This window comes from Lissotriton helveticus, chromosome 1_2, assembly GCF_964261635.1.
Source record: "Lissotriton helveticus chromosome 1_2, aLisHel1.1, whole genome shotgun sequence".
NCBI classification, from domain to species: Eukaryota; Metazoa; Chordata; class Amphibia; order Caudata; family Salamandridae; genus Lissotriton; species Lissotriton helveticus.
Window position 1 is genome coordinate 430,747,229 of NC_136058.1, and position 24,537 is coordinate 430,771,765.

The 24,537-nt window shown below is 46.0% G+C and overlaps 1 pseudogene across 1 annotated transcript; it reads left to right on the forward strand.

Annotated features, from left to right (window-relative positions):
- The first annotated feature begins 1,721 nt into the window (after positions 1 to 1,721).
- Positions 1,722 to 21,912, forward strand: LOC144807643 (uncharacterized; annotated as a pseudogene). Its single transcript, XR_013606369.1, has 3 exons — positions 1,722 to 1,870; positions 14,756 to 14,848; positions 16,622 to 21,912. The product of XR_013606369.1 is annotated as an uncharacterized LOC144807643 (transcript).
- The last annotated feature ends 2,625 nt before the right edge of the window (positions 21,913 to 24,537 follow it).

Genomic DNA, 24,537 nt, shown 5'->3' on the forward strand with positions numbered 1-24,537 from the left:
TACTCTGCTACCCCTCTATGACACTTTCAGACACTCTACAGCACACCAGCCCACTCCGCTGTACCAAACACCACTCCACTCTACAGCACTTTACTCCACCTTATACTATGCCACTAAGTGTACACAACTCCATGCCACTGTGCTCGAGAACACACTAGTCCACTCTATGCTACACCACTCCACTGGATTCTATAACACTCTACTTCATTGTACGGCACTTTATCCCACTCTATGGCACTGTGCAACACTCCACTATAGCACACTCTACTCTATCCAATGCATCCCCCTCTACAAGACTCAACTACACTCTGTGCCACTATGCAACACTGCACTCCACTGTATTCCACTGTATGACCCTACACTACACTACTCTATGCAATCATCTATTCCACTGTATGCCCTTATAACCCATTGTACAACACTCTACTCCACTCTATGACACTTTCCAACACTCTATGGCACACCACTCTGCTGTGCTGCAAAAAATGCCACTCCAGTATATAACAATTAACTCAACTCTATGCTATGCCTGTCCACCCTAGTGCACCCCACGCAACTGTACCATACATAATGCCACTATACTGTATAACAATATACTCCACTGTACACTTTGCCAGTCCACTCTACTCTATAATACTTCACTCCACTCTTCTCAAATTCAAAAATGTGTAATATCTGTATGGTTGGTCTGGTGAGAGTCCCACAACACTGGGAAACGAAAAAAACACATTCTAATTGGCCGACATGGCTTTTTTTTCTGTTGGTCAACGTCAGACTGCTCCCGTGGGAGTGAGCAAATTGACTGGCTGGCCGCAACATCAAGAGAAATGTTCCGCCGCCTTTACAGGACATAGAGACTCGAGCCCTGTGTCCTGCATTCCACAAAAAATAGTACATATGGAGGCAGGGTAGGGATACCCTAATCCCCCCCTGCCCAGTGCCCAGTTAATAAAAAATTAAATAGTGGGGTGTTATTTGATATGTCATCCATGATGCCATTTAACATGTTGTAAGCGATGTAATATGCAAATGTCTTAAGCAGTGATTGGTGGGGGGTGAGAATTATAGTTTGCTCTGTAAACTATACCTGGTGAATTTTAATGGGTTATACGTTTTAAATGTTCCATCATAACTGACATTATTACCTAACTATAACCTTAACTCTGTGTTTAAATATTAGCTTGTGCACGTGTCGGCTACACTACAAATCTGATATAAAAGAACAAACCAACCCATTTATAAAAATACATTAACACTACTGAGATTACTTAAAATTATAATTCCTTAAATTAAAACAACCTGCATATCTTTCCGGATCCATTCCAGCAACATCTGTACTGAGGCACCGTCTACCTAGTAATGCCACATCTGTGTGGCGTGCAGGATTGTAAATGCTGTATTTGTATTGTGGGTCTTAAGACCATCCATGTCTGTGACTAGTGTTGCCATCTCAGCTGGTTTTAGGTGTCAACCCTGTCTGTCGCATCTAAAAATCTAAAAACCCCAGGTCTTAACAGGTATAAATGCTTATTTGTGTGAAATGTATTCTCTGCTGGAGCCTGGAGGTGGCGGTTCCTTCAGTGACCACCAGAGGGCGCTCCTCACCTGTTGATGAAATCCACTGAGCTGCACATTGGATGAAAGGGTTTCCTCTTCCGGGTCAGCAACGGCAGAGACAGCACCAGCAGCAGTGGTGACATTACTTTCGGCCTCTCCTGGTGTGTCCAGCCTGCTGCAGAGGAGGAAGAAGCCCTGTCTAGTTGGCAGTTACCTTCATCTTCAGACCCTCACAGACCCCAGATCTTCCCCCTCCCCCCCAGCACCAGGAGGGGGAGAGAGCCTGGACATGCCTGCACAGGTCTTTGCTCAGGTAGGAGATTGTCAGCACCTTCTGCTGTGTTTGTAGAAATAGACTGAATAATCCTGGAGGGAATCTCTGCAGGAGCCGGGCTGAGCTGGGCTCTTCTATCCATGGCCCTGGGGCTGAGCTGGACTCTTCTATCCGTGGCCCCTGGTGCTGAGCTGGGCTCTTCTATCCCGGGGACCCTGGGGCTGAGCTGGGCTCTTCTATCCCGGGGACCCTGGGGCTGAGCTGGGCTCTTCTATCCGGGGGCCCCTGGGGCTGAGCTGGGCTCTCTTATCCGGGGCCCCTGGGGCTGAGCTGGGCTTCTATATCCCGGGGCCCCTGGGGCTGAGCTGGACTCTTCTATCCAGGGGCCCTTGGGGCTGAGCTGGGCTCTTCTCTCTGGGCGGCCCCTGGGGCTGACCTGGGCTCTTCTATCCGGGGGCATCTGGGAGGGGGCTGGGCTCTTCTATCCGGGGGCCCCTGGGGCCGAGCTAGGCTCTTCTATCCTGGGGCCCCTGGGGCTGATCAGGGCTCTTCTATCCAGGGGCCCCTGGGGCTGAGCTGGGCTCTTCTATCCGGGGCCCTTGGGCTGAGCTGGGCTCTTCTATCCGGGGGGCCCTGGGGCTGAGCTGGGCTCTTCTATACGGGGGGCCCTGGGACTGAGCTGGGCTCTTCTATCCAGGGGCCCCTGGGGCTGAGCTGGGCTCTTCTATCCTGGGGCCCTGGGGATGAGCTGGGCTCTTCTATCCAGGGGCCCCTGGGGCTGAGCTGGGCTCTTCTATCCAGGGCCCCTGGGGCTGAGCTGGGCTCTTCTATCCGGGGACCCCTGGGGCTGCGCTGGGCTCTTCTATCCAGGGCACCTGGGCTCTTCTATCCGGGGCCCCGTGGGGCTGAGCTGGGCTCTTCTATCCGGGGGCCCTGGGGCTGAGCTGGGCTCTTCTCTCCGGGGCCCCTGGGGCTGAGCTGGGCTCTTCTATCTGGGGGCCCCTTGGGATGAGCTGGGCTCTTCTATCTGGGGCCCTGGGGGCTGAGCTGGGCTCTTCAATCCAGGGGCCCCTGGGGCTGAGCTGGGCTCTTCTATCCGGGGACCCCTGGGGCTGAGCTTAGCTCTTCTATCCGGGGCTACTGAGCTGGGCTCTTCTATCCGGGGGCCCCTGGGGCTGAGCTGGGCTCTTCTATCCGGGGGCCCCGGGGGCTGAGCTGGGCTCTTCTATCCGGGGGCCCCTGGGGCTGAGCTGGGCTCTTCTATCCGGGGGCCCTGGGGGCTTTCCTTCCGGCCCTGGGGGTGTTTGAGATCATCACTTGTGTTAAAGAGGGAATCTGTGCACTGCATCTTACTGCACAATGAGGAGTCGCTGCACTGTTTTTTATTGCACTGAGGAATCTGTACACAAAGCACTGCTGTTGACTATACTGTAAGAAATCTGCGCATAGTGCACTGCATCATAGTACAATATGGGGGATCTGTGCACACTGCACTAATTCTTACTCCACTGAGAAATCTGTACTCTGCACTGCTTTCTACTACATAATGAAAACTCTGAACACACTGCATCTTGCTAAACAGAGTAATCGATTCACAGCACTCAGGGGGCGTGGCCGGGCGAGATGGCTGCACTACTTTTTGCTGCCCTAATACATTTTTGCACACTGCACTGTTGTTTACTGCACTCTGTGTACTCACTACATTACTTTTACTAGACTATGATAAAGCATGGCATGCTGCTGTTTAGTGCACTGAGAAATATGTGCATATTGCCCTACTGTTTAATACACTTTGAGAAGTAAGGGGCCAATGCGCTAATTTTTACTACACAAAGAAAAATCAATGTGCACTTTAGTGCCGTTTACTGTACTCTGAGGAATCTGTACTCACTACGCTGCTGTTTAGTGTGAAAAATATATGCACAATGGATTGTGCATTCTGAAGTGCTGTTTAATACACATTGAAAAATCTCACTGCTTTTCTGCTACACTGTTAGAACACTATTAACACACTGCATTGCATTTTGCTGTACTGTGTGATATCTGTACAGACTGTAATTCTTTTCATTATAACATGAGACACATTTATTGCTTTTTACTGCACTGAGAGATATTTACAGCTTAACCATGATATGTGCACACAACACTACTTTTTACCACGCTTAAAAATCTCTACACTGTACTGCTTTTTACTACACTACAAGGGAAATACACAAAGTACATATGTTGACTTTACTGCTTTTTACCATATTATGAGAAATCAGTATACAATGCACTTCTTTCTACTCACTTCAGATGTCTAGCTTACAAAAAAGAAGTATGTGCACAGGTCAGTCCAAACGGCCCTTAGAGCAGTGTGTCATCAGGCGCCTTTGTCACTCCAGTCTCCTCTGGCCTCACCTGCATTTGTGTTTCAAAAGGTCATGAGGAAAGTGTTCGAGAACTTCGCAAAGGTAGTAATATTTCAAGATGACATCTTAAGTTTTGCTAATTTGAAAGAAGTTCATGACAAATATGTTGAAAGAGTGTTGTCCACCTTCGAATCCAGTGGGGTTACTATCAGAGAAGACAAAATGTATCTTTGGAGTAAATTAAGTTGAGCACCCAGGCCATGTGTTGATATCTGATGGGTCAAATCAATACCGTGCATTGTTGATCGTATTGTAAATGTACCCCATCCGACTGATAAGGAGCAACCATGGTCTTTTTTTTAGGTCTTCGTGAATTCTGTGCAAAGTTTCTAAAACAACTTTGCGGACTTGACTGGTGCTTTAGGCATTTATTTTCAAGAAAATGTAGAATTTGAATGGGCTGCAATATGTCAATAAAGTTTTGATCACATCAAACAAAGTATTAACGTTGCTCCTGCACTACAGCCTTATGTGGAAGGACGCAATATTTTTGTGATTGTGCTGTTAGTGCATATGGCATGGGTGCTGTTTTGCCACAAGTGAACGATGGAAGGAAGTCACTGTAAGGTTTGCTTCCAGAAGGATGAAAGAATTGGAAACAAGATATTCTGTAATGGAAAAAGAAATGTTGGCATGTGTTTGGGGTGTTGGCAAGTTTAATCCATATCTCTGGGAAGAAAATGTTGTTTACAGACAGATCACAGACCGCTCATTGATATTTTGTCAGGAAACAAAATTAAGAAAGCCACGGCCAGATTATCTATCAAATTAGTAGAGTTCAATTTTTAGTGTGATTCACATTATGGGAGGAAAGAGTGTTAGAACGGACTTTCTGTCTCGTTTACTAGTTAATGGAGATTTTTGTGGGGTGGAAGTACAGGAAGAAATTAAGGAATGTTTCATTGCCAAAGTTGAAGATTTGGTCATTGTTTCCGATATAATGGTATTGTGGGATCGGTTGAGGGAGGATACTGTATTGAACAAGATTATAATTTTTTTTAAATTTTGGTCAGCAGGGAAAAAACTTATGCTACATCTTAGCAATCTTATCGCAAGGTGGCGGGTGAGTTATCTGTGAAAGGAGGATTATTGGTAAGAGGTGATAAGTTGATTCCACCAGGAGTTTTCCACCAAAAGAGTTTGGAGATAGCTCATATTGGCCATCTGGGTATGAATGCCACTAAGCAGAGGATAAGAAATGATTTCTTGTAGCCTAGAGTCGATGTGGAGGTAGAAGGATTAGTGAGAAATTGTGCACCATGCTGTTTGAGTCATAAACATTTGGTGACCACAGTGCTTACTGCTGTGCCTGTTTAATGTCCTGGCATGGTGTGGCAGAGAATTGTGGTTCTTATTTTTTAGACCTATTCATATATTACATTCCAATATGAGAAAGTTTATTGTCAACATGGATCATTTTTCCAGGTGGGTGGTGTAGCAGAACTCAACACTAACTCTGTGATTCGTTTTTTGGTGTGAAGTTTTTGCTAGAGAAGTGACTCCTGAGGAGCTGGTCATGGACAATGGAGTTCAAATTACTTCTTCCACCGTGACAGAATTTTTAGGCAAGTGTGGGGTGAAACATTTACACATCCTCAGGCAAACAAAAATGTGGAGATATTCAACACATTTCTAGTGGAGTTTATCGAAAGTGCTGTGAAATACAGAGTATTGTGAAGTAGCTATCCGCGATTTGGTGTTGGCTTATAGATCTGCACCTCATTCGATTACCGATAAAGCACCTTTTGTTAAGAAAGGGCTCTTCGAAATGTAGAGTTCCCATTAGAGTCATCAATGTTAGAGGCAAAGCTGTTCGTGTTTCAAATGGGCAATGGTGGAATATGGCAAGAGCTGCTAGAAATGGAAAGTGAAAAACAAATGTCAGTATGTGACAGGCAAGTGTCTGTTGCAATGAATGGTCAAAGTTCTGGGTTAACCCTTTCCGTGTACATGACGGAATGGTCGCCGTCATGCGTCACATGTGCAAACGAGTACTAAATCCCTCTGCTGTGAACAGTAGGGGGATTTCCCTATTTTGGCTCGGGAGACGGGGGAGAATCTCCCCTTTCCAATGGTACCCCTCCCCAGTTGATCCCTGCTTGGGATTGCCGCAGGAGGGTGATCCCTCCTGCGGATCCTGCCTCGCCGGCCCTGGCCTCCCGTATCGCGGGGCAACTTGCTACACACCCTTCCGAGATGAGCAGAATGGAGGGGAAACAATCAAAGCTACCTTTTAATTACTGCAAATCATCCAGAATCATAGCAACGATGCAGACCCCACAATGGCCGAGTGGTTGTGGACGGGCCAATAATCCAGCGGGGATGACATGAAATTACTCCTCATCACGATGAAGCATAGCCTCACCCCTATAGAATCCAAGATGGACTCCATGTGCACATGCATAGACTTTATCACCCAAGAGTTGTGGAGAGGATGCAGCCTTCTGGCTAGAGCAGCAACCTCGAAGCTGGGGAACAGAGTTTGCGTCTTGGCAGCGACTTTCAACATCCTGTGATTCTGGGTAAATCACTTAATCTCCCTGTGCCCAACAAAAATGAATGTGTCCTCATGTAACAAAATTGGTGCTCATGTAAAGCGCTCTGATACCCGATCTCTCGGGTCTAGTTCGTGCTATATAAAACCCTAAAAAAAAACCAACGGATGGCTTGGGGGGGGGCAGGGCACAGAGTATCGGATTTGGGAGACTCCTCTTCGCAGAGAGAAGACCAAGTCCTTAATATGGAACTTATACTAAAAGCTATAGCAGCAAAGAATGAGGACCTGGAGGCTTGGTCGTGCAGAAAAAGTATACAAATTCTAGTGATTAAAGAGTCCACCAATACAGGTAAAATGGAGCAGTACATGGAACGCTTGCTCACCACTCCTTTTGAAACTGACGCTTTCTCTCCACTGTTGGTGGTGGAAAGGGCTCATCGCTTGCTGATGGCCTGTCCTCCTCCGGGCACCACCCCACGGCCCATTGTGGCTAGATTTTTAAATGATCGTGACTCAGCCTTCCGTCTAGCCAAGGAGTGGCGCACACTCACTTTTGAAGGCAACACAATACCCATATACCCTGACTATACTATGGCAGTCCAGGAAGCCCGAAAAAAGTTCTTCCCGGTCAAAAAAAAACTTCAACAAGCCAACATCACTTATGCAATGCCGTACCCTGCTTGCCTTGAAATTACCCACCAGGGGAAGCAGCATTTTGTCACCAACTCACAGCATGTCACAGATTTCTTACGACCTATTCCTTGCAATTCGCCTCCAACCACATTGGAGTTGCCTTGGATCAGATCCGCATCCCCTATGTCAGAACCAGGTCAAGCTGCTTCCCCTTTGAAGATAAACTATGGCCTGGCGGGGGGGGGGACGAATTGGCAGACCATACACCAGATTAAACGCTTAAGACATCATCTACTTAATTAGCCCTGAATCATTGCTTCTGCATGGACATATCGCTCGATAACTTTATTTCGGCCTCAAAGGACCATAAAAGCGCATAGAAATATGTACAATACAAATATTAAGACAATAAATATGAAATGCTTCTAAAATAAGTATACAATAGAATCAATACATAGTAAAATGAGATTAAACTATATTTCATTATCGAACTTACATTTGATTGAGGCAGGAGTACATACTAGGCGCTAATCAATTTCCTACGCCGATGCCACATTGCATTCAGGAAACGCGACGCAGCAAAGACAATTGGGGGGTGGGTGTCGTATTTTAGGACTCTCATTGCGCGTGAGCACTGGCGAAATCCCAAGTTTCTACAAATAGGGATTAGCCAGTACTTGCGTGCGCCCTGATACCCTGGGCAAAAGAAAAAGACATGTATGTCATTTCCCAAGGAATATCCACAAATGGGGCATTCATTCTGGTTGCTTTTGTCCTATTTACTGGAGAAAAATCTAAGAGGCAAAGTGCCCAATCTGAATTGCATATAGAATTTTCTTGCTGGTGCAGGGAATACCACGTCCAAGAATTCTCTTTTATATTCTGCCTTGACCTCAAGGAACTCTGTGGGCAGTCTTCCCACTCCAGAGCTCGCCTAAAGGGTGGCTAGATTGCAGTTCTTATAATGGCAACATCCGGGGTCTCCCAAAGCTCAGGTAAGCCTATCCTACTACTAATGTACTTTATATAAGACAGCTACCTAATGTTCTTGTGACTCAAGGCATCCCATATATCCCTGAATTCATTTCTATAGGACACAAGTTCCAGGACAGACCATATTCTTTTCCAAAATGTTAGAGGCGTGATGACATAACCTCTTCAATGGGGGCAACCCTAGGTCCGGACGCAGTGGGACAAGTGGAGTGCTCACAGGGAGGCCCAATATTTCCTTAGAAAGGTGTGTTTAACCTTCATTAAACTGGGGGAGTTTTGATGCCCCCAGAGTTCGGCCCCATAAAGGGCTGCTGCTCTGACCTGCACACTATAAATTTCTATGACTGGGCCCGCCGGTTTGAACTCAGACTCTCTGTGGAGCTTCTGCATCCCCCCCACCACTCTTGTTAGTTTAAGTGTAGCTTTGGCCAACTGCGGATCCCACTGGAAGTGTTCACCCAGGGTAATGCCTAAATATTCAAAGATTTTAACTCTCTCTAGAGGAGTTCCTCCCAACAGCGGGTTCGGGCGTGTCTGCCTCGGTGGATTGAAGATCATAAACTTGGTTTTGTCCAGGTTTATCTCCAATCCCCGCGAGACACAAAAGTCCGCGAAGCCATCCAAGATGTGCTGGATGCCCGTCGATGTCTTGGACAACAGCAAAGTGTCGTCCGCGAACATCAAAGCGGGCCCCTTGCCTGTGACTAGCCTCGGGGCATCTATGTTTCCGATCCCAAGCAGGTTATCGACCAGGCCGTTGATGTACAGGCAAAAAAGGGTGGGTGCCAGTACACAGCCCTGGCAGACCCCTTGCCTGACTGGGAAACGTGGAGACAGTTCACCCTGCCTTCCGCACCTCACCTGGGCGAAGTTATCAGTGTGGAGCCTAGCTAGAACATTGAGGAGGTAACCTGGTAAACCCAACTCATGTAACACCTTCCAAAGTTTAGCTCTGGGCACCAGGTCAAACGCTGACCGTAAGTCTACAAAGATCATGTAGACGCTGCCACCCTCTACAGTCACTGTTCTCCAGTATAGAACCTGGAGTCTAAATAACTGGTCCACAGTTGATGTTCCCTGCCTGAAACCAGCCTGATAGGTAGACAAGACCTCATGTTCCTCCATCCAAGTCTGTATTCTGCCCAGGATGATGCGTCCCATCAGTTTTTGGGTGACGTCTATAAGGCTGATTGGCCTATAGTTGGACGGTTTCAAAGGGCAACCTTTTTTATAAATAGGGACGATTTCGGCACCCCGCCATGAGTCCGGAGGATCCATGCCTTTTAGAATGGCATTATATAAAATACAGAGATAGGGGGCCCATATGTTCGGCTCTGAGCGGTACAGGTCACCCGGTAGCTTGTCCAAGCCAGGGGCTTTATTTGGGGAGAGGTTCAGAATGGCAGACTCAACCTCCGCAGGTGTGATCTCCCAGGCCCCATCCAGTCGATACTCGTGGGGGGGGGGGGCATGGGAGAGGGATCTCTAGTTCGTCATTGCTCGGGAGGGAGTACAACCCCCTAAAATGTATTTCCCAAGCCGAAGCAGCTATGTTTTCGTCAGTTTTCCTTCCTTGCTCCCACATCTAACAATTGACCAAAAGGATTTAGAGTCTTTGGCCTTGAGTGCAGTTCTTAAGTCTTCCCAATTGTCCGCCTCCCACTCCTTCCTGGCCCTCATCGTAGCCAACTTGTACAAACGCCGGTAAAGCTTGATCTTGTCTTTATCCTGGAGCCTGACCGCACAGACCAGTTCATTTTTAGCTTTCCTACAGTTGGCGTTGCACCATGGTTGGACTGTGGCTGTTTTTGCCTTAGATCTCCCCTCTGGGTAGAACACATCACCAAGGTCCCGCACGAGCCCCTGGTGCATAATTAGGGGCTCCATGCCGACTACTGGAATTTCCTCCACCTCCGCCATACCGCAAAGGTGGGGCAGGGTCCTTTGATAGACATCAGCCAGTTTGTTAGGAGAACCCAATATTTATGGCCATTTAACTCTCCGCCTGTTATTAGTTAAGGATAGCGGAGGGGTGATTAAATTTTGATCGGAACCTGGGTTAGACAGGCCCAGGCTCCCAGGTTTCAGATACATGACCAGGGGATTGTGGTCACTGTCTTTCCTAGGAAAGATTTTGAAGTCTGAGACCATACCCCAGGTTCTAGCTTCCACCAGGATATAATCCAGGAGGGAATTTTGGCCCTCCCTATTAAATGTCATTTGGGCTGGTCTATCTGAGTTGGTCCTCCCATTACAGGCTCTGAGAGTGGTCGAAAGAGTGAGGGAATTAATTTGTAAGACCAAAGGGGTCCATGCTCTCACCACCTGAATCTGCCGTTCCGTGATGAGCTAGAGCTGGTCCTCTTCGTCTGGGCCGTCGTGGGATGAGTCAGTGAGTGGCTCGAACTGGCAATTAAAATCACCACCCACAATTAGCGTTACTGCTGGGTCCAGAGTTGGAATGAACTGCACAAGTTGATCTATAGTTGGAGACTCCTTCCCACTTACAGTGGGTCTCGAGTAGCAATTAATTAGCGCAGCTTGCCTGTTTCAAGAGAGTGTAAGTAACACACATTGCACATCTCGGGACTCAGTGGGAACCTGGACAGCCTGTGCCCCCAGGTGTGTGCCGACCCAAATGCTGAGGCCCCCAGAAGGTCTACCCCTCCCCTTCTTAACTGCTGGTTCGCTAAAGGTTGAGTACCCGCAACTTTGTTCGCCTACCAGTGCCCAAGTTTCCTGGAATAGGCAGACATCATTACTTTCCACAAAAGCTCCCCAGACTGGGCACAACAGTTTGTTTTTAATTCCAGCCACATTCCAGGAGAGAATTTTAATAGAATCTTTTCCCAACCCCTCCCTGTTTTCGGAGACCACTAGGTTCAAGGTGTCCCCCCAAACAGGTCCCTCCTCTGGTGTGTTTGTAGGGAGTGATTGCCCTGCCTTAGGTGGCTCACTGTCTATGGGCACCTCCTCAGCCTCCGAGGCGGCAATAGACTGGCCCTCCACTCCGCCCGAAGGGGGCCACCCTGAGCCCCTAGAGGGGCGTCAATCAAGTTGGTCTAACACACTAAATCTATTGGTGAGGGCGAGCAGATCACTCCTAGGGCCGTTGTTATTATTCCTCATCCAGGGGATCCGGGTATCATGCGGACTAGGGTCCAGAATACCCTGGTCATCCCTGTTCTGTGACCCTCTCACCCTGTTTGACGTGGGATAGAAATAAGTCAGGTGAAGAGATTGAACTTGTGATTCGGGACACCCTGAGGCCCAGTTAGAGATATAGTCCACCACCCTACTATCCCTGAAATTTATGACTATACAGTCTCCCTCTATGTTTTTCACCCATGGCCCTACCCAACTTACACGTTGTGCAAAAAGAATTTCACTCGATACGTGCAGTGGCAATGGCCTAATATAGTTGAGCCAATGTATACATTTATTCTTAAGGATGGCATAATCCTCCCTGCTCTCTTGGCCCAGGGCTGGCACTCCAGAAAGGACAACCACATGCGGAGCGGACTCAGGTGGAAGAGCCAGACAATTAGTTTCTAAAATAAAGGATGGGGGATTCAGAGTTACACTCCTGGAAGGACTAGTATGGGGATTGGCGAGCCCACCACCCCTCGCCTGCTCAAGGGGTCTATGCCCCTCTGTATGCCCAATGGTGCCCTCCCCAGCTAGATCCCCCTGACTCCGCGCCTGGAGTCTCTGGGGTAGCAGGTCTATGGGCTTGTCTTTTGGCAGTACCGGGGGGTTACAGGACACATTATTCAACCCAGATGGCCTCAATGGAATGTCCTTAGTTGCTAATGAATCAGAAACCACCCCCTCCCCTAGGACGACAGAGTGCAATTGTTCCAAGCATGTGAGTCTATTTTCATTGGCATTCAGTCTATCGTGCAAAGGGCCACAAGTCTTGACAGATATTTTCCATTTTGGCCCAGAAATCTACACCCAAGTCCGTGTGGCAGGCATCATTAAAGTCTGAGGATGCCCTAGATGCATGATCTGGACGCTGGTCCGCTGATGGACTCACAACGACCGTTGGCAATTGGTCCTTTCCCCCGCCATTACATTGGGTGCGCCCCCGCTTCCTTTTGGCTGATGCTACCGCAGCCTGCTGCACCTCTCTTCTGACTGGTTGCGGAGCGAGTTTGGAGGTTCCTGGAGGTAGGGCATATAAGACCAGGCTTCAATCCTGGTCGCCAATGTATCCTGTACAGAAGATAGAGCGTCCTCCCCAACTAAGGATACCTGAGGTCTTATTTCTATTTGCACCTGGTGAGGAGGACCCTCTCCACCGCCCCCCCTGTTAGATGTTTCAGGTGATGCCAACCTAATAGGCGATGGGACCTGTGCCAACCGACCCAGAGAAGACCGCTTGTCGAAATTGGGATCCAGAGATAGCCTTTTTTCAGTAATGTCTATCTGTTGGGCCAGCATAGACGATGCCCTAGTGAGAAATTGGTCAAGAGTTCCAATAAAGGACGCACCAGGGATCGATTTTCTACCCTTTCCCACTTTTGTGCCCGCCATAACTAATTGGAAGCTACAGTACTTTTAATCAAGGGCAATGAAATAAAGCGGGCACTACAAAACTCTGCCGAGGGTTGAGGGCTGAAACAATCAAAATTAAATCACACCAACCTTGGCTTGGACTTTTGCGGTGAAGATGAAAGAGGGTGGGCCCATCCCGTCCTCACCCGGCCTCGAACGGGCTCAAACGGGCCCGCCCTTGGCCGGGGCTACGCCCGGCACGCGCCCGCGCACCTTCCGTGGGACGTAAATAGGATTCTGGTTATATACACCTATGCGTGGGCGTGGCGGTGTAGCTGGTCGTGGCCCCGCTGTCTTCTGGGGAGCGTGGTTCTCCCGGATTCGTGTGCCCCTCTGCTGTTTCAAAACACTGCTACTGCCTCCAGGTCTGCGAGCATTTGCCGCGAAGCGGGAAACGCAAGAAGTATTTAGGCACCTGCGTGTGGGTTTGGCGGTGTAGCTGGTCGTGGCCCCGCTGTCTTCTGGGGAGCGCGGTGATCCCGGATTCGTGTACCCCTCTGCTGCTTCAAAACACTGCTACTGCCTCCAGGTCTGCAAGCGTTTCCCATGCACATATCACTTAAGGAACTCTGAATCGTGCTCCACATATGGCCAGACATGGATGCTCTACTGCTAATGCTGCAGAAGCAGAACTGCTGCATTCCAGGCCGTCCGGCTGGGGCCTCAAACAACTGTCCTGGACGCCCTTATGAACTGAAGGAGGACCAACCCTGCCCTTTTGCGATACCACGGAAGGATACCCATTTTAGAGACTACTTTATTACTCTTCCTTCTCCTCTACCGCCTTCTTCTTGTGCTTACTGTTCCCTACTTGCTCTCCTCATGTATCCGAGGCCTCACTAAGGTGCAATGTCTCGACTACTCGCAACCTCTACCTCTGCTGATCCTCTGCCTTCTGTCTTTCTTCGTATTATCTTCTCATCTCTTCCGCCTACTCTGTAACTATACTTGTGGTTTGAGTCATAGGGTTCAATGCCGACGTTGGGGTGTTTTGGGGGAAGTGTGAGGGTAGAGTGATTGTCTGTAGTGGGTTTGGGCTCATGTTGTGGGAGGGGGTGGGATTGGGTTGGGGTTACTATTTTGCGTGATGCATTTCACAACGTATTGGTCGCCTGTGTCTGCTCACCGTAGGCCCATGGAGACATTTGGACTTCCCACAGCAGCTTCTCATCAAACTCCACATGTGCTAGGGGAACCGCCTTCATTATCTGAAAAAACACTCCAAGTGCACACTTGACATACGTGTTGTATGCATGTTCAGAATTGAGATTATCCTAAGTGTAAAGAGTCAGAAAGTCTAGACTATTATGCATTTCATTCTTAGCTTTATCAGCATCCACGTTAAACACAGTTACAAAAAGTCTGCACTTCCCAGAGACCATTGGAATGCATGAGTACAGAAACCTGCATCTGGTGCACCGTCATGGCACACGAGGTCTCGTTAATCCTCCCGTGCAATGAGTACCATTGAGTTGGGTAACAACAAACATCTGTTATTCAACACCAGGAAACCTTCGGGTAATCGTGCGCTTTACAAATACACCTGTTATGTTATGTTATGTTATGTTGTGTTATGTTATGAAGCAAGTCCTCTTCTCTGATAATGAACATTAAAAACAAGGCACAGGCTTTTCTGTTTTCAGTATCTCTGGGTTCTAAATTGTTTTTTCCCAGTGTTTTACTAAATTAAAATAAATACATCTTATTTTTGATCTTTAAACATTCACTGGGCTGATGTTTATCCTAAAAAAAGTTGTTTCTTTCTTTCTCTTGTTTGTTCCTATTGCCGTTTCTAATATCCATCTATCTTCTAACTCTTTGCTCTTTCAGGTAATGTTTCATTTTTTCCTCACCTCCACACCTGTCTCGTTTACCATCGATCTCTTTCCAACAGTCTGGTCCCTCCACACAAGCAGAACAGAGGTATGTTTGCACCTCATTAATTTTTGATGGTAGCAGGCGAAAGGTTAATGTTTGGCATTTAACACCCCTTCCTGTTCCTCTATTCTTCAGACAGAGGTAGAGTGGCTGTAATGGGTTGCTCAGTACTGTGCTTTTGTAAGTCATCTTCATTGTACCCGGTTCTTTATCTCAAAATGGTACTAGGCTATAAACGTATTATTTTTGTCTGTTTCGGGTCTGTGCCTGCTTTACCTGATAGCAGAGGAGAAATGTGCAAAGGAATTGGCGCACATGCTGTTAGTTACAGGCTCTTCGGTCACAATGCAGCTATTAACCCATCATCCTTCTAACCTCAACTATCACTTGTAGACTCTGTCCCTGCCTTGGACCCGATAGGGAGCACCACTGCTTTTTGGTAAGGTTTGTGCTGTACAAATACCACATGCATAACACCTTTTTAAGAAAGAACACTTTGGTGCCAGCAAGCGGTGCTGCTGTAGGAAGGACCAGCTGAAATAGTAAAGAAATGTGGTGGCCGCACCACACTTTGGATCATTTGTCAGTGCGTGTCGCTCCATTAATTTATTTTATTTTACATTGTTGACCTGTGCCTATGGGATTTTGTGTGTATTGGAAAAGCAGTGCTAAGCATGTGGGCCTTAGCAAAAGCTGTGTAGGGACTGTGTACTTGCTGGGCATGTGCGAGAGTCGCAGAAGGCACTTTATCTTTCTGTGATGTGGAGCGTGCGTTGTTCTGGTGCATTCTTCGTCCTGTGTAAAGAATGAGCGCACCTCAGTATTTTTCCAGTATATGTGGCCATAGTGGTTTGTACAGGTGATGTTGAAAAGCATGAGTGGGAGGAAAGACCCATGAAAAGTCATGGGAATTACGTGGTTCGAAAATCTTGTTCAAAGGCTTTTGGGGTAGAAAGGGAATGTTGACAGCAGGGATATGCTAGCGAGGTGCAGGTAAATAAGGGCAAGCACAGGTCCTACTTTATGGCTGAAAGCGTGGAGGGCAGCCGAGGTATATGAGGTATGGACAGAGCCATTTGACTTGAGTGCTTCGGGTGCTGGTCCGGGAGTGAAAGGATGCTAACAGGCTTTGGTTTTGAATCACCATTCATGCCCTCGCTACACAGATGCACCACAGCTGTCAACTAGTAGGCCTCCAGGCTAGTGTGCTATCTCAAGCTCTAAAGTTCAAGGTGGGACAACTAAACAACAGACCAGATCATCCTCAAAGCTGGCAAACTAAAAATGGCTAAAAAATATTTGAGAAAAGTAAAACCACAGAGTAAATAAAATCAATAAACTGCTGCTCTACAACATAATGTGGGAGTAGTGAATGAAATCCAGGCCCCTCTGCAAACAGTCAGATTTGATGTATGGTGCAGCATTCCAAATAATGTTCACACTGTTGTCTTGGGTCTTCAATGTATATCTATTGCTCCAAGAGCTGTTCTTGTTTTAACAAAATCTTGACCATATGCCTCTGCATAGAGCTGTAACTAGTGTATGAGTGCTATGCGACTGCGCCCTTTTTTAAAACAATTTTTTACTAAGTTGCTCCATGAACACTGGTAAATAACCACCTTTGCTGAAATAAATATGATGTGGCATGTTCATCAGAATTTTTATTTAAATATCTGTGTACGGTATACGTATGAAGGTACTGTGTGCCTTCATATGTTTCAGAGATGGCAATGAAGAGATGTTTTTACAATTAAAATGTCTATGCACGTTCCAATATGTTTCCATTTAAGTAATGTTAACTCTCTTTACATCCAACAGAAAACAATCCTTAAATTTACAAAATGTTTAAGACCAATGAAGATAATACTGTAAAGCTGCAAAAACGCAGTCCAAAATTTTGAGTTCCATTGTTCAGGAAAACATAAGTGCCACCGGAGACAGCCGATTCTGAACATAAACTGACAGATCCTGGATGAAGCAGACAAGGGCAATTCCGTGATTCTACGAGTCTCCACTGAGCACCTCCATGCCTCAAGATGAAGAAATGACCTCTACAAAATTAAGACAACCCTGATAAACCACCTCCTTTGGAAACATGTCCAATGCCAGCTCTGATTGTGCGAATGTAGGATGTGATTACAGCACTGCTTTAATTTCTAAAGTGATATCAAACCACTATTCAGTGCTACAGGTGTATTATAAATTATTTCAGGCCGTTCTACAGCAACCACAGAAAAGCACAATGGAGTATAGCCAAACAACTGAAAGTTAAAGTAAAGAGGAGTTATTCTGTCTAAAATACAAAGTACTGCCCCAATTTTCACTGACCAGAAGGAGAACAGATCTAAAGACACAATTGCCACAAAGAACCCTTACACACATTATAAGTGTGGCAAGTAGTTGGTGACCATTAAACCTTTTTGTTAAATCGAAATGAAAATGTGCAAAATATCACACACATACAGGGAATGCGAGAATAATACACATGCTTTATCAGCTATGTTGGCCCATCAGGAAGTACAGTCATGGTATGTAAACAAATATATACCCAACTCAGAGACACTAACCAAGAGAGAAGTATCAGACACATGCTGTGCGGTCTTTAGTTGGTCATCAGAACTAATGCACCCTCAGCAAATGCAAACAGGAGAAAAACAATTCAAATGCACTGAATGTGTAAAGAGCTTTAAGAAATTATCAGTCCTACAAAGACATCAGCGAACACACACAGGGGAAAAACCATATCATTGCACTGAATGTGTAAAGAGTTTTAGTCAGTTATCATCTTGCCAAAAACATTAAGGAAGCATCAACGAACACACACAGGGGAAAATCCATTCAAGTGCAGTGAATGTGTGAAGAGCTTTAGTCAATCGGCACACCTAAAACGGCATCAGGCAACACATACTGGGGAAAAACCCTTTCATTGCAGTGAATGTGGAAATAGTTTTAGGGATTCGTCAACATTAAGGAAACATCAGCGAACACACACAGGGGAAAAACCATTCAAGTGCAGTGAATGTCTGAGGAGCTTTAGTCAATTATCAGACCTAAAACACCATCAGAGAACACACACAGGGGAAAAACCATATCATTGTAGTGAATGTGTTAAGAGGTTTAGTCGATTATCACACCTAAAAGAGCATCAGCGAACACACACTGGGGAAAAACCATATAATTGCAGTGAATGTGGGAAGAGATTTATGTACTTATCAAGACTAAAACAGCATCAGAGAACACACAAAGGGGAAAAACAATTCAAGTGCACTGAATGTGAAAGTAGTTTTAGTCGATCTTCAACATTAAGGATTCATCATCGAACACACACAGGGGAAAAACCATACCATTGCAGTGAATGTGGGAAGAGCTTTATACATTTATCAGGATTAAAACAGCATCAGAAAATACACACAGGGGACAAACCATACCAGTGCAGTGAATGTAAGAAGAGGTTTGTTCGATCATCAGATACAAAACGGCATCAGAGAACGCACACAGGGGAAAATCATTCAAGTTCAGTGAATCTGGAAGTCGTTTTAGTGAATCTTCAACATTAAGGATTCATCAGCAAACGCACACCGGGGAAAAAACATTCAAGTGCACTGAATGTCTGAAGAGCTTTAGTCGATTATCACACCTAAAACAGCATCAGAGAACACACACTGGAGAAAAACCATTCAAGTGCAGTGAATGTGGGAAGAGATTTATGTACTTATCAAGACTAAAACAGCATCAGAGAACACACAAAGGGGAAAAGTCGTTTTAGTAAATCTTCAACATTAAGGATTAATCAGCGAACACACACAGGGAAAGAAACATACAATTGCAGTGAATGTGAAAATTGTTTTAGTTACTCTTCAGCATTAAGTTATCAGTGAACACACACTGGGAAAAACTATTCAAGTGCACTGAATGTGGGAAGCGCTTTAGTCAATTGTCAGACCTAAAACCGCATCAGAGAACACACACTGGAGGAAAAATCATTCTAATGCACTGAAAGTCAAAGTAGTTTTAGTTACTATTCAGCATTGAGGTATCCTCAGTGAACACACCCAGGAGAAAATCTTTTCAAGTGCTGTGAATTTGTGAAGAGCTTTTATTTCTTATCAAACCTATATAGACATCAGTGAACAGCCACAGAGGAAAAGCCATAGCATAGCAATGAATGTGTGAAGAGCTTTTGCCAATTTTTAACCCTACAAAGGCATCAGCAGATACTCACCATCACTCAACACGCATGGAAAAAAACATAGAGATGCAGTGAATTTGGTAAGGAATTTAAGTACTTCAACATTAATACTGACCCTTCTGTGGACGTACACTGAAGCAAATAAAGTGCAGTTATTGTGGTATGAAGGCTGTAGGACTTGACCTTTTTGGTTCACAAAACTTTTTGCTTTCCCCCTAGACTATTTTCCTGACATAGAGTTGCCAATTTAGATGCTTTGGGTACTTTGCCACTGCTGATCAGTGTCAAAGTACCAGGGTTCCAATGTAAACTGTAATGGTGATTGGTTGGCCATGATTGGTATGTTGCCTTACTAGTAAAAGTCCCTAGAGATGTGCACTGTGTATGCAAGGGCTAGTAATGCAAGGGCGCGCAGAGAGGGGAACTTAGGCCTTTAGTGTAGGGCCTGCGCGCAGAATGCTAAGTTAGCATGTAGTCCTGACAAATGTAACCACTTGTCAGGCCTGCCTTTGCCTTTTACATACACATGGGGCACCCCTGGGTAGGGTGCAGTGTAGGTAAAAGGCAGAACATAAACTGTGTGTGTGTTATGTTCTGAAACTTAAAATCTCACCATTTCGATTTTCACTGCTGAAAGGCCATGCTGCCCATAGGACAGAATGGGGGAGGCTGGGTGTTGTGTTTGTTAGCCTAGTTTTCATTCAGTTTATAATGGAGAGGTGAAGTTTGGTATGTATGGACTCACAGTGGCATAATGCATCTTTCTGTGTAGGTGGTTTTGTCACTGTGTGTTTAAAGCCACTCTTTTAGAAAGTGTCTGAGTTTGTAGTCTGAGCATTTCTGTGTGTCTCTGAAATGTGGATTGTCTGTCTGGAATTGAAAGGTGAGAGGAGCTGGGAGAGGTCTTGACCCAGGGAGGGGTTTAGCTGGCACCAGGCTGCCCTGCATCTGGAGAGTAGGGAGAGGAGAAGCCCTGGAGGTGAAAAGGCCTGGGCTGGTGTTGTAAACCAATTGACCCATCTCCTGCCGAAGGATTAAGGCTCCAGCCCCCCAGTATCAATGGGAGAGAGGTGACACTGGGAGGGAGACACCCAGAACTGATTTAGGGAAGGGGTCGGGGACCCCTGAGCACATACAAACTTCAAAGACAGTTAGGGGTATAACTATCAGAGCTAAAACCCCTGAACGTTGGAATGAAACAGATATGGATTGAGACTGAAATGGCTTGGACCCATTTTGTTGTCCAGAGGACCCTCTGTTAAAGAAGGAGCAACTGAAGAGACTGCAGGGGAAAGTCTAATCCTTGCTTCGTGATCTGGGGCTGGTCTGCAGTTTGCTTTTCTAACTAAGGAAGATGCTGTTGGGACAGTGTTTGGAGGTGCTGCGTCCCCCTGCTTAAAAATAACTATGGTTTGTGCTGTGTCTTGAAATCCCAAGGGCCCGAGGTGAGCGGGCACCCTGTTTTGGAAACTCAGGAATATCAAAGTTTCAAGAGAAGACTCTCAGATACACCGTGGGTGTGTGTGCTCTGTCTAGCCTGAGACCTTCGCAAGTTGTGCCCTGTGATCTTGGGCACCTGGAGTTCCAAGGGAAAAACGGACGCGCTGGTTGCGTGTTGTGGTGCAGCCCGGGTGTTGGTGAGGAGCGCCTGGGTCTCAGAGGCACCAAAAGAAGAAGTGAATCTCTGACGTGCAGGAGTGCGTGTCATGGTGCAGGGCGTTGGTGAAGAGTGCCTGGACATTGTGTGCACCGGGAGAAGAGGAGAGGCTCGAACGCACAGGGTGCGTGTTGATGTGCAAGCGGAGCCTTGGTGAAGAGTGCTGGATCGCTGTGAGCACCAAAGAAGAGGCGAGTCTCGGACGTACGGTGTGCGTGTTGAGGTGCTAGCGAGGAGTGCCGGGTTCGAGTGTGCCCCGAATTGAAGTAAAGTCTCCACAGTGCTGAGGGTGGGTCTTGGTGTGAACTGAGACTGCCGGAGTGAGGGCCAAGTCATTGGGGCCCTCAGAGTCAATCAGCAGCAGCCCAAACCGGCAGCCACAAAAGAACTGAGCCACTGGCCCGAGTCCGCCACAACCGGTGAAGGAGTTCTGGATCACGGCCTAAGTCGCTGACGTCGGGGAGGAGAATGGGATTGCGCCCCCTCAGGTAACGTGGATTAACACCAGGGGTGGGGTGTGGGCCCGGAGGGACACTCTCCTGGCCTCCCACTTCAGTCAGCTGCGCGACCCATTGCTTCAGCTCTGATCCTGGCCCGGGCTGACCTAGGATGGGGCAGTACTGGGACCGGAGTGGGAAGCAGTACTTTTTGTGTCAACATTTGATCCATAGCAGGGGCACTGTTAACGGAGCTCGTAAAACCGCTGTATTATACTTTACCTAATTGCTGCTAACGAACTATCGAACCGTCGTATGACGCCTGACCACATTTGTGCATGACAAACTTTATGCTTGGTGCGCTACACACTACGTTATTTCTCTCTTGCATATTACCTGATTGTAATGTTGCGAATTGCATTATTTCTTCAGTGCACAGTATCTGAGTATAACGTGGCACAGTGTATTATTTCTATATTGCACTGTACAGGATTGTAGCATGACGCATTGCTTTGTTTCTTCCTGGTACAGGGCATACTGATGGTGATACACATTGCATTATTCCTTAATTTGCAAGTACATGACTGTGGTGCTACGTATGGCATTGTTTCTCTGTTGCACTGTATAAGAGAATATCGTCACGTATTGCAGTATTGTTTCCTTTTGCAACGTGTGTGATTCTAGCAATACGACTTGCATAACCTTTTGGGAAACGGTTAGAAGTGAGCTTAACTGTTGGTTAAGAAGCGGTGGTTGGGATTAGAACCTACCCACCCACCGGAAAGAATACTACCCATTCTTATATGTTGATTTTGTATCATGTGGTTGGAGCGTATAATTGCTTATATACAGATTATACTCCTTTTTATCAATACTGGTGTGGAGTCTATTTGTGATGACATCATAGGGTTACTTTGAGCTTGGTTGCACATACTGAACACTCGTGCCATGGAGATAAGCCTGGCTGCTCGTACCAAGCTTCTAAGGGGGTGAGAAGGGCTATCTCAGATGGTGTCCTTACTTAGCCTAACGATGAAGCAAGGGTCCGGGCACGCACGCCCCCAGCATTTGGTGGCGTCTCTAGGCGATAGGGACCTCCAGTTCCAATAAAGGCATTATAGAAAATTATATCATTACAATTATCTGGGACATTCACATACTAGCTGAAAAAAGCAGATATTAGAAGACTGAACTAGTAAGAAAGAAGAACAACAAATATATTAAAAAATTGTAAAAGAGTATTTTCCCTGCTGTTGATCATTTCCCTACTTTTGGGGGTAAAACATGGAATACCAGAAAACATTTGGGAGCCTATATGGAAAGAAACATTGTTGGTTTTTATTCTGTGAGAGAGTTATGACAAAATAAAAATCCAAGCACACCTGATCGTGTTACCTGTAAAAGCAACACTATGAACAATGCTTGGACTTAAAAGGGTATTTTCAGCTAATTTGAGAGATTAGTGATAAAACACAAACACCCAACACACTCATGCCAATTTAACAAGCTCCTAATGGAGAATATTCAGATCGGGTTGTGGTGTTTGTTAATTTTATTCATCATTGATGATTCTGTGACAGTGGCAAGAGAACAGTGCAGAAAGCAGGAGAAGTGAAAGCAGAAAAATGTGAGCTGCAGCTCTCTGCGTTAACCCTTGCAGTGCATGACATTTACCTCTGAAGCTCTGATGTAGAACCCTTCCATCATCATTCAATCGAATCCGAGGAGACGGAGATGTTGAAACATTTTAGTTATTTACAGGTTTCTGAAAGCTTGACGGCTAGGTAAAAATTGAATCTTGAACAGTAAAGAATTCCAGTGCTTAGAAGCTGGAATGCAGAACTACTGACTCTCTGCTTTACAGTTCTGGTCCCTTGGCCTAGAACAGAAATCTGGATTCAGAAGAGAAGGAGCATGAATGATATTTATTTCTGACACAAATAATATTCTGTGTTTTGTTTATGAGCAAAACGGAACCCTCATTTTACATAAACCCTGCTGTTGTACGCTGTTCCTGACCAACTGCGGACTAAAAGATACGACTCATAAATTACCTCCGTGAATACCAAAAGTCGTAAAGTTAGAATTTTGTCTCAGATTACCTGTGTGAATCGGGCCCAGAGTATTTGATTCAGTAGACACACTACAGTAACTATAACTCCTGCCTTCTCCATGAACTACTTCTACTGCTTTATATTATCTCACTTATACTGTCTAAAATAATAGTGTTTACAATAACAGTAATGACATCGCAGATCAAATCTTTTGTGAGAACAGAGTGCATGGTAGAGTGGCAAGTTATAGTAAGAGTAGCTTGGCTACTGAATACACTCTGTATGGAGGTGCATGAGTTATAATAATTTGTTGTATGTGTTATTTATAATAAAGTTCTTCAATTAGGGTTTGTTTTACCCAGACATAAGTCCCCCGAACAACTAACCATGATGGTCTCTTATGCTTTTTAGGTCTAGCATGATGGCGCTGGTTTTTGCACATCTGTTCAGCCGCGGGCCGTGCAGGTAACAGCGGTGGAGCGATGGGGCCGGGTTCGGTGGGATTTTGAGGGACAATGCTGAATAAAAATTATTTATTTATTTAATTTTCCCTCAGCATCGTCCCTCGAAATCCCCTCCAACCTGGCCTCACCGCCCCACTATTGTTACCTGCACGGGCCGCGGCTGCACCTGTTGTTATCAAGTTGTGCACTGAGTGAGCTAAGGCTGTAACCAAACGAGAATATCCTTCTCACCTCATGCTATTGGCTATTTAGTATGATTATTCCTCCTCTTATGGAATATTTCCTTTGCAATGCATGGCTGACCATTTCACCATCTGAAAAGTATATTTAATTACCACATAATTTTTTTAAATCTCATAAATGCATTGTGTACTGAAACCAATCATTGTTATATAGTTTTTTTTCACTCCAGCAGGCTTTTCTTTGATTTGTGAGCCAGGACACACAATGCAAGCATGACCGGTCGGCTTTGCCAAAGCCTGTTGTGATGTGGTGTAACTTTGTTGGGTAGTTTTGATATCTGCATATTTGGTTTGGTGGTAATTCTGATCTACTGGGAATTTTAAAAAAGCATTCTAATTGGCTGAGATAGCGTTGTTTTCTTGTTGGTCAACTTAAGAGTGGTCCCGTGGGGTTGAGCGATGTGACTGTCTGGTTGCAACATCGAGAGAAATGTTGCGGCCGCACTTACAGGACATAGAGACTCGGTTCCTGTGTCCTGCATGTCACGAAAAATAGTACATAAGGGGCAGGGTAGGAATACCCTAATCTAATTCCCCCGCCTGGCGTAAAGTTCATAAAAAAGAAATGTGGGTTCATTATTTTAGATGTCATCAATGATGTCATTTAACGTGTCATAAGTGATGTAATATGTGGTTTTAAAAAAATACCCTGTTCATGTTTGCCTAATTTCGCCTATTCTTTTTAAATAAT